The sequence below is a fragment of the Pipistrellus hanaki genome (genome assembly GCF_964339955.1).
Source record: "Pipistrellus hanaki genome assembly, chromosome: 2".
In the NCBI taxonomy this organism is placed as follows: domain Eukaryota; kingdom Metazoa; phylum Chordata; class Mammalia; order Chiroptera; family Vespertilionidae; genus Pipistrellus; species Pipistrellus hanaki.
This window is the reverse complement of record NC_140504.1, coordinates 120,352,436-120,369,173: the sequence shown is the minus strand read 5'-3', so window position 1 is coordinate 120,369,173 and position 16,738 is coordinate 120,352,436. Positions and strand designations below refer to the sequence as shown.

The following is a 16,738-nucleotide window of genomic DNA, read 5'->3' as shown; positions in this document are numbered from 1 at the left end:
CACGATCTTTTCCGCTTGATATTGTTGTAAACAACCCATTTTTCATCGCCAGTTATCAGTCGTTTTAAAAATGGATCATTTTCATTACGTTTCTTTAGCAAATCGCAGCTGCTAATGCGTTGCGTTAACTGTGATTCTTTCAGTTCGTGAGGAACCCATGTATCGAGTTTTTGAACATAGCCAAGTTGTTTTAAGTGATTTTCAATGCATGTATGTGATACATGAAGCTTCTCTGCAATCTCACGTGTTGTACTGTGACAGTCCGAATTGATTATTGCTTTGATTAGGGCGTCATCAACTTCAACTGGACGACCAGAGCGTCTTTCATCTTTGAGTGAAAAATCACCAGAACGAAATTTGGCAAACCAATTTTGACACTGCCGTTCTTTTAAGGCTTCGTCACCATAAACAGCACATAACTTTTTATGAGCTTGCGATGCGTTTTTCCCTTTGCGGAAATAAAAAAGCAAAATATGACGAAAATGTTCCTTTTGATTTTCCATTTTTCAACGAACGCCAAACAAAAACTACAAAACAGATCAAAAAACTTTTTTTACTTATTAACAGCTGAATAGCCAACTATCAAATACAAAATGTGTTTTACATTTGTACTACGTCTGCAAACCTAAAAATTCAACTGAAGCCATATATGTGTGAAACCCGCAATTACTTAGTTGCCGACCCAATATTAAATATTTTGTGAATTCTTTTATATGAGAAATCTCATAATGGGGTAAGGGAAAGGAAAAAGGAGCAACTGTGTAATGCTTACTGGAACCAGGTACTCTATATAAATTATTTCCCCTCCAACAAACTTGTAATATGGATAGTATTGTATTACATCTATTTTAAAGATGATAAAACAATAATCAGAGAGGTTAAGACATTTTTCTGACATTTAACAAGAAAATAAAAGGGTCTGATGCATTTTTTTCTGGCTCGAAAGCATGCACTCAGACTGTTATACAGCATTTTGCCAAACATTTAACAAATCACTTTTAAAAATTAACTTTATTGCAGTATAGTTTACATACAATATAACTGTATGTTTTTAAGATTTTAATAGGAAGTTACAAACATTTAACACCTTACACAACTACAGTCTAATGTCAAAACCAGGAAATTAGTATTGGTACAGTATCGGTGTATACTCTTCATCACATGTTTAAATTCATGTGACTACTTCTGCTTCCGTGGAGGTAAAAGGCATCTACTAGGGATCCTGTCCGGGTCTGCACTCCCTCTCATCACTCCCACAAACAGTCCCTGCACCAGTCAGTTGAGGAGGTGAAACGCTATAGGGAGTGGAGTAACATGACCACGCCATGAAAATTAGAGCATGGTGCTTGATGGGTTCAGAGTGTTACTGAATGATGTATTTGTTCCTGCCTGACAATATAGAAGGTTTGTGTGTGTGAATGAATGTAGACCTCAGATAGATTTTTAAAGTATTTAAAAAGTGCTTCCTGGATCAGCAAAGGAATACTGCTTCCTTACATGAATGTACACCCCAAACTAAAAACTACAATGTTGCTCCTGGTTGAGATAGATCATAGGTGGATGGATAGATGATTAATAGATTGACTGATCTGAGGAGCTTTAGAAATATCAGGTCACCACCATTTTACAAGGAAGTTGGTGAATTGGGTTAAGTATTGAGAAATGTGAATTCTGAGTTCTCTTCCTCCTGACTATCCATGTGTCTTCTCTCAGAGCCTTAGTTTTCTACTTGTATATTTATTTGAGATGTCCTAATGAGGTTTAAGAAATGTCTATTTGATCTTTGGCCAATTGACTACCCCGAGTTAGAACAATTAATTCAACTTGCTAGGCAGATCTTATTTCACATATACAAGAACTTTCAATTATGTCCACCACAGAAGTTATTGCATATCCAGCTCAGTGATGTCCATGTTCAGGTTTTAAAGATTCATCTGCAAACCAAATTACATTGATATTATCAATAGGAGTTTCCTGTAAGCCATTCATAGGAACCACAAGGTGGTGAGTAAGCAAAACACGATTGTGGATGTCCTCATCCTGCAAAGAAGGAAGCAAAGTTGACTGTTAGATCGAGTTACAGTCATATTGTGCTGAGTGTGAAGAGAATTCAATGGAGATTCAATAGAATGAGCAACATAAAGAAGAGCCCATACCAACTCTTTGTTTGTTTACACACCATGGCTGCTGCAGAGATGTCTGTCTTACAGAGAGGAAGCCCGTTGGCTGCTGCTGAGTCTAATTGCTGACTGACCATAATATCCTATACTATCTAATAAAAGGGTGATTTGCAAATTAACCATCACTCCATCACAAAGATAATGGCGCCCATATCCACAAGATGGTGGCACCCAGTCCTCTCAGCCCCACCAGAGTCCCCTACTCCCCCTCCGTGGCCAGGGGGTGGGGAGGAATGAGGCAAGCATTCCACCCCCTGGCCACGGAGGGAGGGCCTCCCGGCCAGGCTGGGTACAGAGGGAGGAGCAGCCCTGAAGGGCACCTGGCAGGTTTCACAGCCCTTGTCGAGCTAAGGACAGGATGAATCATGGAGCCCCAAGTGCTGCCAGACGATCGCCTTGCCAGTGCATTTGGAGAGCGGGGTCTATGGCACAGCCCTCCTCTGAGTCTCATGCTATTAAAGAGGCTGGAGGCCCAGGTGACGCAGTTCAGAAACCACGCATGCAGGGGAAAGCCCGCACTGCCCGCTGCCTCACGGTCACCTTTTGGGGAGGACCCTACCTTGCTCAGCCACTCGGCTCCTCTTCCCACTTGGGAAGGTCACATGCTCACCTGCCTGGAGGGGGAGCTCTCGGGAGCACCCACGTATAGAGGGCCTCTCGCTCCTGCTTTCCCTGCCGCTGTGTGCCCTTGGGAAAGAAAGGCCAGCCTCTTGGGCGGCTCTGCCTGCCCACACTGAGCTAGTAACAAGACATCAGCCCGGGGCCTGCACAGCCCACGGCTATGGCCCCTGTGAACGGCCAGCGTGCCTGACATGCTGGGAGGTCAGGGGTCAAAAGGACCCACATGAAACAGCTGCGATGAAGGAACCAGCCTCCTGTCAGCAGGTGGCATGACAGAGGCGGGATGCGTCCTGGAAATGTACTGCGATAGGCTTGGGAAGTTACCGTCTCCTGCCAGTCATTGAAGTGTAGCTGTCAACTCCCTTGATTTTGTGTGTCCTTTACAGATATTTACATTACAATTCATAACAGTAGCAAAATTAGTTATGAAGTAGCAATGAAAATAATTTTATGGTTGGGGGTCACCACAACTTGAGGAGCTGTATCAAAGGGTCGCGGCCTTAGGAAGGTTGAGAACCACTGCATTGGATAGATCTGCTCTCTCCCACGCCTGGCAGGGAGGTCTGATGCAGTACGTGTCCTGTGGGACCCCGTGGCATGTTCTTCCCGGTCACCTGAGCCAAGTGCCCCAGGGGTATCCCTTGTGCGTGCCTATTTATTTATTTATTTTGGAGAGGGAGAGATAGAAACATCAATGATGGAAGAAAATCATCGATTGGCTGCCTCATCACACCCCCACACTGGGGATCAAACCTGTTATCTGGGCATGTCCCTTTGATTGGAATAGAACCTAGGACCCTTCAGTCCACAGGCCGACACTCTACCCACTTAGCCAAACCAGCCAGGGCTGTCCGCTTTTTTAGTTGAGTCTTTTTGTTGGAACATCAGCAGATGGGTTTGACCCTCAGGCTGACTCATTTTGAGAATTGCCTACAACCAACAGTATCTGAGCTTCTGTGCAGGTGCTGGCCCATGGATCAGGATTCACCCTTGTGGTATGTCGCTTATGGAGCTAATTGGGTGGTGCTCTGTTTTGATCTAAAGCCAGCCACAAGGTGTGTTGGTTTGGGGCTGCTTGGAGCTGCCTGTGACTGACTTGGGGCCGCCTGGTAGGAGCTACAAAGTGATCCATGGTTGGTAATTGCTTGTTCTGGGTGGGGATGCATGTGAGAGAGGTCATGCTGCAACCACGGCCATTACCACCAATACTGGGCCTGGGGGTAGGTGAGCAAAAGTCACAGGCCCTCCAGGACCTGCCATTGCCTGCCAACTCCCTTTAAGGCTCAGCCACTAAGGATCCTTGGGGTTATGCAAGTTGGGTAAGGCAGGGTCCCAGGGAGTCACCAGGGTGGGGTGAGGGTTGTTCATCAGCTTAATGTTTAGATTTGGCACCAGTACTGAGACTGTGGTCCCTCAGCATAAGTCTCAGGATACACTGAGGCCAGCTGCCACCTGCCTCAGGCTTGTGGATTTTTGCAGTGTGGCAGGGTCTCAGGGAGTCATCCAGATGGAGCTAGTGAGGTTCACCAGGCTAATGTAGATTCGGATCTGGCTAGGGGAAGGGGGAATGGGCAATGTCAAATATCTCTCCAACCTTTACCCTAAAGCCACACAACTCAGTTTCTCTACATGTGTCTCTGGTGCCCCCTGAGTCGCTGAATGCAGGGTGAGTGCCTGTAAGCTAGAGTCTGTTCAAGCCATCCTTTAAAACGATGCCTGGGGTTTTGTTTTTAGCACCCTCCATCCCACCTGGACAGATGGAATCCCCGACCGGATTTCACAGCCAGATGTTTTGGGGACTCTCTTCCTGGCACTGGTGCCCCAGGCTAGGGAGTGGAGCAGAGATCCCTCAATCTTGCAGGGGACCTTTGCAGCTGAGGTAGCCTTCTGTTTTCTCAGATGCCACGTGTGGGAGTGGGGCTAGCCCATTTTGAGTCTCCACCCCTTTTAACATTCTTGATGTGACTTCTTTATAAACTTTGTTAAAGGACTTTTGTGCAGCTAGTCTGCAGATAGTTCTCTAGGTTGACTGCTCTATAATTTAATTGTAATTTTTATGTGGTCATGGCAGGAGGTGAATACAGTATCCATCGACTCAGCCATCTTCACCAGAACTCCCTGAAATAACTTTTTTGTCTGTAAGAAAAAAAAAGCCTTCTCAATATAGATGCTGAATTTTCATATAATTTTAATTATTCTGTTTTTAAGTTTATTGAATCTTTATTTTTATCTCATTATTTAACAAATTCTTGCCTATTAAAGTCATATTGCATAGAATAGAGATGTATAGAAGCACTCCTCCCACATAATATATATTAATATAATATACAACGTACATACTTATATTTTCAAATTACATATTTTATATCTGTATATAATTATTTATTTTAAAATGTTTTTTATTGATTTCAGAGAGGGAGGGAGATATATATATATATATATAACATCAATAATGAGAAAGAATCATTGCTTGGCTGCCTCTTGCAAGCCTCACACTGGGGATCAAATCCACAACCAGGGCGTGTGCCCTGACTGGGAATTGAACTAAGAACTGCTGGTTCATAGGAAGATGCTCAACAACTGAGCCACGCCAGCCAGGATATGTCTATATTTATATAGATATGTAGAAAACACAAACCCACCACCCACTGGCAGGACTAATCCCAAGCCTCAGTGTTTCCTTCATGTAAGGACCTGGTTGGATTTCATTACAGAGCCACCAGCTCCGAGTGCCTGATGGGCATTACCATTGCTGCTACTAAACGCATCACTTACATCTCCTTCTGGTTTTCAACATGGTAAGGTGTTCTTCCCACCTTTTTTTTCTTACAGCACGGAGCAGTGCCACTTAAAATCAGGTATGATACAATGGGGTCAGGGGCAGGCTGGACTCTGCTGCCCCTATGTGTAGAAGAAGGAATGGTCTGTCCAGAAAAGCTGCCACGTTCCAGAAATCCTGCACTGATGTTGCTTCTTTTTGAAACCAAGGACAGAGTATTAGATCACCACTGTCAGCCACTTAAGAGTCTGAAGAAAATCGGAAATTCTCTCACTCTGCTTTAAGGGATGGCAGGGTACATCAGGCTGATGGACTGATTGAGGATTCCATTTCTGGGAGAGCCAAAACTGTCATCAAGTCTCGGGTTGGTGACCTAGGGGTTAGCACATACAATTCCATTATGGGCCTGCTCTCCAATAGTTAACAGTACCTACATTCTATCAGGCAAGAGGCTTGGCTCGCTCACACCCTCAGGACCTTCTAGACACTGTAACAAGAATTTTTAAACTGCCTTATAACATGTAGACACAGCCCTTGGGATAGGCCATGTGTTCCCACCGTTTTTCAAACATTAATTTTTTTACGCTCTCCAGGACCTCAGAGAGGGTGTGTTTTTATTATTGCCATGTGTCAAATACTAAGGCAAAACAACATGCCCTTACACCTGTAAATTACATATTAATACCTCACAACTTCTGCGGACCAGGCATCTGGGCATGGTTGGGCTGGGTGCCTCTGCCCCAAGGTCTCTGTGAAGCAGGAAATATGTTTTCACTGAGGCTAGGAACAGATTCCCCACAAGATCACTCGCCTGGTTTGTGTCAGGATGCACGTTACACTGAGGAGAACGCTAGCTCCTGCCTGTTGGCCTGGGCACTCCCTCACTTCTCTCTAAGGAGGTCTCTACATAGGGCAGCTCAAGACACGGGTGCTTGCTCTCCTACTTCCACAGATAAGACAGACAGACAGACAGACACAGATATATATAGAGAAAATGAAGTAGAGGCTTAGAGGAAGGAAGGAAACTCAAGAAGGACAGAGAAGTGACAGGACAGGACACCCCATTACTGGGGCTGAATACTCAGCTGTTCAGAAGCCAGTTCCTAAGTTCTCAGTGGGCACACGAGATGTTCCCACCAGGAGGCAGGAATCACTAGAAGCCACTGTGAAGGCTCCCACCACATGGACTGACATGAGACACTGATTCTAAGTCTAACAAGAGACACTGGGAAGTTTTCGGTCAGTAAATGACAATATCTGGATTTCCTGTCATTTTAACCCCTTCCAGGTGCAGACATGAGGCCAAGATAGGCAGTGACTTCCTCAAGGTCACACACTGTGCCCCCTCACCCCCAGGCCTGGCATGTTTAGGTTGATGTTCCATGCTACAACCCATCCCTTCTTATAATGCTTCCACTTCTATGTTTGTGTAGCAGATCCATGGGACACCAGCCCACAGGCTGTGACAGAGGCCTTATCTCCTCCACACCTGATGAGGTCCTTAGGAAGTGGTGTCTAGCATCACTCTCACTGTGCAGGTAGGGAGACTGGGGCGGCCCTGGGAGGCACAAAGGCTTCCCCAGGGCACAGAACTCATAAGAAAAAGTAGATGTGACCTCAGCTTTCTCCTCCAAGCTGGGGGCCTGGGACACGCCCAGGGAACTGTGGGAAGGGCTGTGTTAGGTATAGGTGTACATGTGTGGAGATGACATGGGCCAGGAGGTGTAACGGTCAACAGCCCAGAGGGGGCTTTCGGTCGCTCTGATTGGAGGAAGGGCCCCAGGTCATGGAACCTTGAAAGGGTGACCTCACTTCCTCGGTGACAGAATCCCAACAGAAAAGATAAGTCTAGTTCACTTGACTGCAGTCAGTCAGGAGAGAAGGATGTTTCTCTGTTGCTTCCCGACTTTGTGGCGAGGCTCTGGGCAGAAGAAAGCCCAGAGTGAGAGGCATTTCTGTTGCTGTAGAGTCTGGCGCAAGCGCCGCCACAGACACCGCTCGCCCTCTGGCAGGAGGCGACCTCAGGTAACCAAGGGCTGGCCCGTCCAGGCCAGGCCCCAACTGGGATCCCACCAGGCCAGCCCCAGCCCCTGACCCCTCATCCTACATACCTGTGTTGGGCCTGGTGAGGGAAAGTGAGGGATGAAGCTGGTTGTTGGTGGCTGGAGCTGGCTGTTGGCGGCTGGAAGCCTGGTGGGTCTGTTATGTTCATACCCAACTCATGGCAGGTGGGATGGAAATGTGAGCGCTGTGTACCAAACTCCTCACACATCTGTTAATCTTGAGCCCACAGGGTGTCATCTCATGCCTTCCCTGGCTGGAGGTCTATGCAGATGCCCCTCTGGGCCTGATGTGGGGATGCCCAGGCAGGCCACTAATGCCTCCTGGCCCGGCACCGGGCTCTGTCTTTGTAGAGCTCCAACGAGGATGTCGTAGAGGCGCTGGTTGAGGCATTCACTTATGCCGTCAACCAATACAAAGAACAGGAATGCCAGGCCAGGAGCACCATACAGCGCCAGGCTGAGGTGACAGCTGTCCCACATACAGGACTGGAGATGACTGGGGTGGGACCAGAACCCAGACTCAAATCTGGGGCCCACTCCCAAAGACATCCATCCCTCCAATACTCCCATCCAGGTTCCTGGTATACTGTAGGAATACAGTCTTCACATATCTTTTGAAATGGCAAAGAAAAAAAAAAAATCCTGCTGTGTTTGCATTTGGCTCGTTATGATTGTCTAATTACCTGCCCCAGGTATCCTGTGGAGCAGTCAGCTCGACTGTCCTTGAACAATTTTCCCAACCCTTACACATCATCACACTCGACAGGGTGGTTTGTACAAAAATACAAGAAAGGAAAAAGAAAGAAGCATGGGGAGGAATGAAGATATTGGACACATTTCTCTACAAACCACTGCAGGCCGGCCAGGTCAGGAGCTGTGGCCTTATCCACCAGCGTTTTGGTGGTGTTGGACCTTGACATGATTTAATCCTTCTGTCAGTTCAACAGAGCTGCTGGGAACATCCTCACTGTGTCCTAACAGACTGTATCAGTTTGCTAGGTCTGCCCTAACAGGGGACCAAAGATGGAAGGTTCCAGATGCCTACTGGCTCAGTACCCAGCTCTGTTTTTGCAGGACGCCAATGAAGACGTCATTGAGGAGGCGGTCCACGGGCCCCACTATACCATCTACCGGGTCAGGGTGCAGGTGCACCAGGCCAACAACAGCAGCCAGTGCTGGTCTGAGGTGAGAATAGGCCTGGGGGCGGGGGGTTTAAACGCCCAGGAACCCAAGATGATCAGGGAGAATCAAGAATCCAGACTCAAATTTGGGGACTCCCCTGAGGCCCTCCCAAGGTGTTCCCACTAGAGTGTCCACAAGATCATGCATAAAGGATTCTGGACCTCCACTTCTTCCAACTACATGGTAGGAGAGAGAGTCTCTCCTCACATAGTTTAGGAATATTAGAGAAGAAAAGTATGTTGTTTCACTTCACAGTAGAACACGAGCACATTTGCATGTTGCTCTTTTGGTGGTTTGAATTATTGCACCTGACCTTGCTATCCGGTGGAGTGGTCAGCACAACTGTCTTTAGAGACCTTCTCAGAGCCTTACACATCACACTTGATTGGGTGGTGTGAACAAAAACTAGATACACTTCTGTGCAATTTGTCATCTCTCAGAGCACAGCAAACCATTGTAGGCTGGGCACGTCAGGAGTCGTGACCTCCTACGTCTCCATATCACCTCAGGGAGGACAGAGTTTTCCTCAGTGACTCAGCCTTTCAGTGCTGTTGGAACTTATGAACAATTCTGCTGCTAGTTCAGCAGGGCTGCCAGGAACATCCTCATTGAGTCCTAACAGACGGTCTGAGTTTTCAGGGCTGCTGTAAGATAGAACCGCAGACTGGGTGGAGGGTTCCTAATGCCTCCTGGCCCGGGCCGGGCTCTGTCTCTGTAGAGCTCCAAAGAGGACGCTGTGGAAGAGCTCATCGGTGGGTTCAACTCTTCTATCTCCCTAGATAAGGGGAAGGTGTGTCAGGCCACGGACACCATCCAGTGCAAGACTGAGGTAAGACCTGGCCCAGGGGGGTTGAGGAAAAGGAGTGTGTCCTCTCACCCACCACCCTGAGATGACCTAGCAGTGCTCTAAACCCAGAATCAAATCAGAGGACTCCCCAGGGATCCTCCTAGGGCTTCCCCGAGATCAGTGATTCTCAACCTTCATAATGCCGTGATCCTTTAATATAGTTCCTCCGACGGTCTTAGGCGACCTTGCTAGCAAAATTACGGTTATGAAGTAGCAATGAGAATAATGTTATGGTTGGGGGTCACCACAACATGAGGAACTGTATTAAAGGCTCACGGCATTAGAAAGGTTGAGAACCACTACCCTAGAGTGTCCCACAGTCAAATGCACAAAGGAATCTAGAGCACCACTTCTCTCTCCAGCTATATAAGAGGACACTCCACAAATATTTGCAGGAATACTAGAAAAAAATACGTGGTTTCATTTCACAGTAGACCACGAGCACATTTACATTTTCCTTTTTGTGTTGTTTAAACTATCTGCCCCAGGCATCCTGTCCTTGCAGACCTCCAATCACAGAGGTCCTCTGCCCTGCCATGCAGACTTTTAGTGCTGTGGAGCAGTGGCATAATTCAATTCAGTCACCACACCAACAGTGCTGTGAGAAACACTTAAGTTTGTCCAAATATACTGTATGAGTTTCCTCATGCTGCTATAACATCAAACCAGACTGGTTGGTGTAAACAGCAGACATTCTTTTTCTCACAATTCCAGAGGCTACAGGGTAGAGATGAGGGTGTCACCAGGGCCAGTTCCTCCTGAGGGGGCCTCTCCTGGGCTTGTAGATGGATGTCTTCTATCTCTGTGCCACAAGAAGTCCCCTCTTTGCTTCCACATATCCTCCCCTTCGCTTCTAAGTACACTAGTCATATTGGATTAAGACCAAGACCACTGAATTCCCTTTTACCTGAATGGCTTGCTTAGAGACTAGAACTCAAGGACAAGCACATTCTCAAGTTTTAGTGGTTCCAAAGTCATGGAATTTGGGTGACACAATTCACACCACAATGGATATACTATTCCCAGCTGGAGACAGATGCCCGGTCCTGATGGAAGGATGTGCACATGTAACATTTTAAGAGCTGCAGCCTGATTACAAATGGAAAAGGCTGGAGCAGTGATGTTGCCAACATCAGTTTTGTGATGATGGCCGCTGACTAGCACCCAATCTGGCCCAGGGATCTCTCACTCCTTTAAATTTTGACCAACCCAAGACCAGGTTGTTCAAGGCAATCACAGTGTTCCTTGACTGGCAATTGCCTCAGGGGTACTTTGACTCACCTGTCAGCTTTCCACTAGCCACATGGATTAGCTACTTCCTGAGTCATGTGCTCGCACTCCAACTTTCTCCAGTCTGGACTCATCAAGCCTTTGCTCCTTCCCTGAATCTGGGATCTCCATAATGAGGGTCCAAAAATGTCCTTTAATGGAAAAGGAAGAAACATAAGTGTCATTTTGGGAGACAATGGTTTTCATAGGCTGGGTCTATCCTGTAACCTGTCCTCCAACTTGGAGGGGATGAGGTTCCCAATGCCATTTCCATCCAGATCAGGAAAAGAGAAGTCTAAGGCAGCTAAGAGGGAATGTCATGCAGTCCTAGCTTGGGACAGTCTCAGTTCTAAACAGCATGCCCTGAAGCTGCCATTTGACATCCCTAAGCCTCTGGGTTCTCATCTCTATATAACAGATGTTTCTAGAGAACTCATTGGAAGCTAAAACTACCTGCATAGAAGGTAACAATTATATAAATATCCCCTGTCCACCAAACTTAAGTGGTACCTTTAAAACCTAGAACCCGGTTCAGTGTGGCCACTCCTGTCCTTCCTCTTGCACACACCCCTAAGGGTTTGAGAGCTCCTGCCTGAGCTCCAGACCTCATCCTCCTCATGGTTCATAGAGATACCACTGATGGATCCCTCCTTGCCCCACCCAGTGTGTAGCTGAATTAGCACGTAACCTGACTGAGGCGACCAGGATGCGGGCCCTACAGGAAGGCACACTGAGGAAGGTGGCAGCATCAATGGTACCAGCTCTCCCGGGGAGAAACATCTCCGGCACTGCCACGTTTATATCCACCCACCCGGCCTTATCCAGAGCCCAAGAGTTCCTGGACCTGCTGCTTACTGGGTGAGCACATTCCCCCTTCTTGGGCATAGTGGTGATTCTGAGCACTGCTAGCTCTGTGTCTTACAAAGGTCACCACATTTCTGTGAGCCTCAGTTTGCCCTTCCGAAAAGTGGGGTAAGGGTAGAGGATAAGGTTCTTGCAGAGATTACTGTAGGGATGAGCCATGGCAGGTTCTAACCTGCTGCCTGGCTCTGCTGAAAGGGCTGCTGGATGGGCTATGGTTGTTCATGGCTATTATTTCTGTCCCCCATGAAAAGTCATCTGCCTGACCAATCAGTAGCCTGTGGCATTTCTGTTTTTTCATTTTATTTTATTCTGTTAGTTTTTATGTTTTCCTTGGCCTGTGACATTTCTGAGTTTGCAAAAGCACATGGAAACAACCAGTCAAGGAATTCAGAACTCCACTTAGCTGATCCCTGTCCTCACTGTTGGTGTTGGCAGACTAGAGAGAGCAGGGGGCCGCAGGCCCACTCATATATCTGGGATACTTTTCGTTGGAGTTCAAGTATTCAACAATGTGTATTAAGTACCTACCACAAGTAGGTACTTTTGGAGACACTTAGCATAACTCAGAGAATGAAGGAGACACAGTCCCTGGGCCCCAGTTCCACTTAGTGAGTCAGACAGTATCCCCAACCTATCAGATCTGATGCCATCAAGGTCTTCTTCACATCTAGAGGCCTACTTCCTCATAATGACTAGGGTGACACAGCACAGGACCAAGTCAAAAAGCAAGTGGTCTTTGGGTCCAGAAGGAGGGCCTCCTGAGTCCACAGGATGAAGGCAATGGGTGGGGAGGGCCTAGCAGAACCACGATCTTACACATCTTCTCATTCCCAAGGGAGGCCTGAGCCCTGGTGGCTTTTATTCTGGGAGGACAGGGGTCAAAGAGGACTGTCGATGGGGCCCCTGGCCTCACAGGACCTAAGAAAAGGCTGAGTTGTCTCCCAGAGCCCCAAGCCCACCACAGTCCCATCCTGCTCTGCCTGCCTCTCTCCACAGTCATCTGTCCTATCACGAGGCTCCCAAACGGCCTGCTCACACATCTGTCTCAGCCCGCAGTGCAGATGCCCAGGTGTATGGGCTGGGCAGGGGACTGGACATTCAGGAGAACTGTCAGTGGGAAAAGACTCACACAGATGCTGTGAGAAGGTTGCTTTCCAGGCTGCTGCTCTCAGAACAGCCACTAAGGGATTGGGGCTGGCATGGGGCTGTGCCTAGAGGGGCAGGGGCAGGCACAAAGGTCTGGTCCCAAACAAGGTGCCCTGGAAGGGCGGTGCACAAGCAAAGACCAGGATTCTGACTCCACTGCCTACCTGCCTCTCCCCAGGGCCATTGCTTCTACGGTGGGAACCTGGCCTGACCAGGTGCAGGGTTTTGGCCGGGCTCTCCACTTCCCCTGGTTCCAGCTGAAGCAGGCCTCAGTGCAGGCCAACCTCCCTGCCCCACACCACACGGACTACAACCATCTCCTCTGGATGGAGCTGGCGCAGCTAGAGCCCACCGAGGCCATGCCCAAAGGTGAGGGGAACGCAGTCTGAGAAAATGATCTGGGGCGGGGAGAATCATGGGCCGCAGGGCCCTTACAGGCAGTGCATCTTTCCTGTCTTTGGCAAGGCACAAGAACATGAGGTCTGTGTCTGACTCTGTCCATTTTCCCTGCTCAGGAACACCGCCAGGGCTCCAGAGCACTCCAGAGCCAGAGGAAGGGCCCGCTCAGGTGCCAGCGGCGGCTCCAGCCAGAGGCCCCTCCCTGGCGTGGCCTGGCATGAAGCTGCACTCGAAGTCGTCCTGGAGGCGTCTTTTTGAACCTTATTTTTTTCTGTCTTAAAAATTCTAAGAAATTATCCTAAATATATAGACAAATAAGAGGAATACACCCCAATAGTATATGTATAATAACCAAAAACAAGTTTCCATTAAATGAACTATATACCATTAAATGAAATACTTTGGAAACAATAGAAATAAAGTTGTTGATTAAAAATATCTGTAGACAATACCTGCTCATATACATATGCATACTATGATTGTGTATTTATTATGTGTAACCATTATAAATATAGAAGTAAACATTTTTAAATCACTTCTAAAATAGATTTAAATTTTGTGATAAGTAAACAAATATAAACTGATAAAATGGGAGAAATAAAATTTGGAAATGTATGCAACACAATGTCAACACTTGTGAACTCTTGCAAGAGGGATTACTAGAAGTGACTGTCTCTTCCCTTGTTGCTCAATCTATTTTTTGGTTTTTGTACAAGGATCATATAGTCATTACCAGACATTTCAAGACTATTTATATAGATGACACTTTAAGAGTCTTTGAATTATCTCACCAATATCAATAATATCTTTCTAAATTTTCCCATCTGCTGTTTGAAATCTTGAAATGATCTCATCAAAAGCAACACTAACTTGATGAGCTATGATCTATTTCCCTCGGTGTTTAGTCTGATTTGCTTTCTGAGCACTGAGAGCCACTAGGCTGGCTAATAACATTTAAAATCACTGGAGATAATAAGAGCATTGCTTTGGTTGTAACTGAAATCATTCAGAAGTACTCTCTCCACTAATCACTTACTTAATCGTTCTATGTTTCCTTCTTGAGCCCAGAATTGAACATACCAGTCAAATTCAATGGAACAGGCAATGGTTGCACTAGGACAGGATGGTATGAAAACAAGGAAAACCTTCCCAGGCCTACCTGAAGGGCCACAGTTCACTTCACAACTACAACAACCTACCATTAAAATTAAACCCAACATGTCAACAATTTTTAAGAAAAAAAAAAAAAAAATGGGAATGTGATCTGTAGCAATTATTTCACAAAGAAAGCTTGCTGTGTGAGATGAAGCCACATCATGTCAATCCATACAAACATGTGGCTGAATCACCTATAGGCGGTCATTCTCATGTTAATACTCTTGCTTTGAGGAGAGACACATTTTCTAGCTTTTAATTTCTATTTGGTTTGAATGAAAACCAGCTGGTCTATAAACCAAGCCAACACTCCTCAGGTATGCACCAAGGGAAACCTAAAGGTCGACACTAACTGAATTTTAAGTTTTACTTCATTTTAGTTCATGTAAATTTAATTTTGAAAAGTTTTATGTAGCTAGTGGTAACCATATTGGGGAGAGTAATTAAAGATACCAGCAAATAGATTGAAAGCAGGCATCCCTGGATGTCAGGATACCTTTCCTCCACACAGAAGACACTTACAGGACCATTAGAGCCCATCCTATGAACAGGAAGACCACTTTCTCACGGCCATTCCCTGGCTCGTCCTCGTCCTCGTCCTCGTGGGCAGAGGCAGCCTCCTCCTTCAGTTTATGTCCTCACAGTGGAGAGACCTGTGGTCACCGGCTCGTGAAAGAAAGTCTCGGAGATGATTTCCATGACAATATTTTCCTCCTTGAGAAAAAGAATAATAATATAGAGAAGACTTTATTTAAAATCACTAGGGATTTTGATGCTAGGCGCTGTGCCACCTTCCTGTTGCCGGCAGCCATATTGTGACCATGAATGGTGAAGGGAATGAGCAGCTGAACTCAATCCTAGATCCACCCACCTGTGGGTTTGTTACTTTGTTAGAAAAACAAATCCCTCCTGTGTAAGACACTTTCATCAGGATTCCCTTGTTTAAAATCCAAAGCTTCCGAAATGAATGAGATCCTTACCACTCCTGAATATGGGCAAGGTTGTATCATTCCTTGGTATTGCAAGAAATGGGTAAATGTGGGAGCAGGGAGGATGACAGAGGAAAGATGGGAGATGTTTAAAAGCAGTATCTACAGACCTCCACCGGCTACACAGGAAAGTGAAGAGAAGACCTCTCTGCAGCCCAGGATTCATCCGTTTCCCTTTGTTGGTAGGGAGACCAGAGGGCACGTCCCCTCCAGCCCCACTCAACTCCAGATACACCACCTGGCAGCACTCACAGTGCATCTATTGTGGCGCAGACAAGAGCTCTTTAGAAAGCCGGCTCCAAGTAGATCCCACATCAAAACGGCCTTGAAGGAGCAGAAAGTAACCCAGGGAAAATGCTCGCCCTCTCCCCTCACGCAGCCCACGCCCTTCCAGGAACCAGGGTGCCCCAGCGGAGCCCAGCATCGCCCAGCCCGGAGTTGCTCACCACTGGTCCTTGTTAGTCTCTGCGAGCACCCAGAGGTGGCAAGTGAGAACCCTGGACTTCCAAACTGTTCCCGCCACTTCCAGAGGCCGCACCCCCACCGCCACGGTAGTGGGGCCAGGACCCGCCCATGGAGGGTGCAGAAAAGCACAAGGCGCTGCTCCCTCCGCCAGCGGTCCATCCCGGGTACTTCGAAGAGTCCGGTCTTCAAGCACACCGCTCTCCCCGCCGCGGTCCTTCCTGGGAAATGTAGTTCTGTGGGTCCCGTGGCCTGACGCCAGCGCCCCGGCCTGGACTACCAGCCCCACAATGCTCCGCGACTGGCGTGCAAATCCCAGTAGTGCAGCCTGGTGTGGTTGAGCGGAGTAACTTCGGTTGGGTGAATCCTTCAGGTTTTCCTGCCTTCCCCTGCTTGGGCGGAGGGGGTGTTCCACCTGACCTATTGTTTTTCCCGGCAGTGACAGTGTGTGTGTGGACGAGACCTTAGGCTTGGAAGTGACTTCTCTAGCCTCAGTCCCAAGAGAAACGCACACGGAACCCCCGTGCCCCATGGAGTCTCCCTAGACCTGCGGAAGCGCAGGACTAACAAGTCCCACCTCTGCCCTAAGCATTGTCTTGCACTTTGCGGTGCTGCGTGGCCTGCTTCCTCGGGATGGAGCCTGGTCCCACGACTACCAGTGTGCCCTGCAGTGACCCTACAGTTCTTGTTGCCTGCAAGAACTTTCACTGAACTTAAAGGCTTTCTCTTTTCTTCTCTATCTGTAAGGTGTCTTACTGTAGGGCAGTGATTTTCAATGGTGT

General features: G+C 47.4%; 1 long non-coding RNA gene across 2 annotated transcripts; it reads right to left on the bottom strand.

Moving 5' to 3' along the window:
- Positions 1 to 951: 951 nt before the first annotated feature.
- Positions 952 to 15,930, bottom strand: LOC311618373. Of its 2 annotated transcripts, none has more exons than XR_014794312.1 (4): positions 15,601 to 15,930; positions 15,002 to 15,216; positions 10,954 to 11,093; positions 952 to 2,040 (listed from the first exon to the last, which is right to left on the bottom strand). It is a non-coding gene; the product is annotated as an uncharacterized lncRNA (long non-coding RNA). The 2 variants fall into 2 exon arrangements; XR_014794313.1 differs by lacking the exon at positions 952 to 2,040 and adding an exon at positions 5,501 to 5,953.
- Between the last annotated feature and the right edge of the window lie 808 nt (positions 15,931 to 16,738).